This window comes from the organism of the source record quoted next, unplaced genomic scaffold (assembly GCF_019419815.1).
Source record: "Pyrus x bretschneideri cultivar Hongxiangsu unplaced genomic scaffold, Pyrus_bretschneideri_v1 Contig33, whole genome shotgun sequence".
Classification (NCBI taxonomy): Eukaryota; Viridiplantae; Streptophyta; class Magnoliopsida; order Rosales; family Rosaceae; genus Pyrus; species Pyrus x bretschneideri.
In genome coordinates, this window is record NW_025999646.1 from 35005 (window position 1) to 38289 (window position 3285).

The 3285-nt window shown below is 41.9% G+C and overlaps 1 pseudogene; it reads left to right on the forward strand.

Annotated features, from left to right (window-relative positions):
• Positions 1–207: 207 nt before the first annotated feature.
• LOC103951288 lies at positions 208–2851 on the forward strand (annotated as a pseudogene).
• Positions 2852–3285: the final 434 nt, after the last annotated feature.

The window sequence follows — 3285 nt, forward strand, 5'->3', positions numbered from 1 at the left end:
CTAAATAAAACCAAATAAACTTGAGTCGTTCAAATCGAAAAGCCCACTACTGAAACGGAGACGGGCCGGCCCATTTATAACCAAATAAACTTTTGAGCCGTCCGATTCCATCAAGCAACGCATCGCGTGAGCAGCACGTGACATGAACGAGCTATTTGTTCGGTTGCTTAACCAGCAGGCAACTGTGAAACGCAAGAGTCTCTCACAGCTAAATCGCTACACCCATTTCTCAATCCCTCCTTCATATAAGCTTCCTCTCTCGCTCCCATTGCACTTCACTGGCTCCAATTTGCCCAATCAAATTGGGATTTCTCGGAATTCAGTGTTGAATTTCGAGAACCAAATTGAGAAATTTCCCGATGGCCACCGTCTCTCAGTGCTTCGGAGCCGCCGCTGCTCTGTCGGTCTCCTTCGCCAATTCCGGGAAGCTCCACCTACGTTCTCGAGATCCCTCCCGGGTCCGGTACCCCTCTTTTCTGCCCTTCCGTCTCCGGCGCCGTTATCTTTTTAAAATTTTGCCAATTTTTGTTTTTCTTTTTATGTGATTCAGGGAGGAAGGCAAGCTTGTTTGTTGTCAGGTCTGATGCCGGGGTCAGCTCGGGTTCGTATTCGAGAGCTCGCCGGGCTGATCAGCTGATTACCAATGCTGTTGCAGTTAATTAATCATCTTCTTTTCCCTTATAGCTTTTGGATGCAATTCAATGTCAAGTGAAATTAATTTGGTGTGGATATGTAGACCGCTACGAGTATAGCTTACACCTTGGCTGACTGCTAATTCTAATGCAGTTTCTGGAATTTTTTTAGTGAAATTGACGATTTTTTTTTTATTAAGTTTGTTTTCCGTACGTGCTCCTTCAAATTTTCTAGAGAATAATTGAAGCGATTGTGAAAACAGTGTGTAAAGCAAGATGAGAATTGCATCTCTATCGTGTGTAGGCAAGGAATTTTGAAATTTTCTTTCGAAACTTGACGTGCATCCTGTGAACTCGAGTTGCTTGATGTGCAAGGAAGCGTTTTTTAAATTTGGAGACTGTCTAATAGTGACTTTTAAATTAGATAAATGGAATGTTACAAGTCGTACTGGATGTTTCCTTTTACGTTAACTTATCTTTTGAAATCATCAAATGTATTAATTTTACTTTCTCTTCCACCCTCTCTACTGCATGTGGTCTTATGCATTACCCCGGTGCATCTTATGAAACCACAATTGTAGTTTCATTGTATTGATTTGTTAGTTATTTGGTTCATCTGTTACTCGTTGAGGAGGGAATTAACAACATAAACACATTCTTTCCCTTAGGCATGAACTTCTGCTTTTTGAAGCCTTGCGAGAAGGATTGGAAGAAGAAATGGCTAGGGATCCCACTGTTTGTGTAATGGGTGAAGATGTCGGCCACTATGGAGGATCGTACAAGGTGACCAAGGGCCTGGCTGATAAGTGTGGGGATCTCAGGTTCCTGATACTCCTATTGTAGATGCAAATTTCTTCATCCTTGATATTGGACAAAATTGCATCTACAAAACAAATAACACCTTAGGTCAAGGCCAAAAGCCTCACGCGCCCACGATGAATGGGGTGGGGGGCTTTGGCCGAAGAACCTCCAATGCCAAAGTTAGAATTTTGAGGGAAAAGTGTTTGGAAAATTTAGAGAATTTAGCAAGAGAATTGGAATTGAATTTTGGAGATAATGTGGGGGTTTATATAAGGATGTGGCCGGCCCCCTTGGGAGAGGACGAACCAGCCACATGGATGAATTTATTTATGTTTAATTAGCTAACTAATTGAATAATTAATCAATTAATTGGCGAATTAATATAATAAAAAAGGAATGATATAGGAGTTACCTTGTGGAGAAGATATGATGAGGGACGGATGAAATAGGTTATAAATAAATACCTATTTGGGCATTTTTGACTTGATTGAGGAATGATTGTCCACTGCTCGAGCGTAGGAATTCTGGTGTACCTCGAGGGTAGTTTTGTTCTTTTTACCTAAAAATTCACATGTCGCCTCTTGATTATTTTTGGCTCCACACCTATTGTTGAGAACGCCCTTATGGGTTTGGGTGTTGGAGCTGCCATGACTGGTCTCAGACCACTTATTGAGGGTATGAACATGGGATTTCTCCTTCTAGCTTTTTAACCATATCTCCAACAACTGTGGCATGCTCCACTACACTTCTGGTGGTCAGTTTAAAATCCCAGTAGTTTATCCGTGGCCCGGGTGGAGTGGGAAGGCAACTTGCGGCTGAGCACTCGCAACGTCTTGAGTCCTATTTTCAATCTATTCCCGGGATCCAAATGGTTGCATGCTCGACCCCTTACAATGCTAAAGGCTTGACGAAAGCTGCCATTCGAAGTGATTCTGTTTGAGCATGTGTTGCTATACAATCTCAAGGATAGAATTCCAGATGAAGAGTATGTGTGCAATCTCGAGGAAGCTGAGATGGTCAGGCCCGGGGACCATGTGTCTATTTTGACATATTCTCGGATGAGGTACCATGTAATGCAGGCTGCCAAAACTTTGGTGAACAAGGGTTACGATCCCGAAGTGATTGATATTAGGTCGTTGAAGTCATTTGATCTTCACACCATCGGGAACTCAGTGAAGAAAACACACCGCGTGCTGATTGTGGAGGAGTGCATGCGGACGGGTGGAATTGGTGCTAGTTTGACAGCCGCAATCACTGAGAACATCCATGATTATTTAGATGCCCCTATTATATGCTTGTCTTCGCAGGATGTGCCCACTCCATATGCTGCAAGATTGGAGGAAGTGACTGTTGTTCAACCTGCCCAGATTGTGACGGCGGTTGAGCAGCTCTGCCAGTGGGTAATTGCAGCAGCATGAAGTTACCCCTCTTTTTGGGCAGCTTTTCTAGCAATCTCCAGTTAGTTTCAGATTTTGTTAGCAGTTTTGTGTTGTCCGAATTTGAAACTGTTCAAAGTGGTACAAGCTTGGTTTTTTATTAATCATAATCGCATGTATAAGACCGCGTTTAACCTGTAGGAAGCTTCGAACTAAGGATTAGCAGTTGAAATTTACCCATGTAAGAGATGGGTCAATTGCTAAATTGAGTGTGGGGTTCCAATCTTCTTCTTCTTCTTTTTTTTTTTTTTTTTTTTTTTTTTTTTTTATTTTTACAAGCGATATTATTAAGTTAAATTATTAAATGTTAAGGTGAGGGAGATTAGTGGGAATCAAACTCGCATCAAAATGCAACTCTGGTAAGTGTTTCATTGCTCCTCTGAAATTAGGAACATTCTACCCCAAACATTTTCACT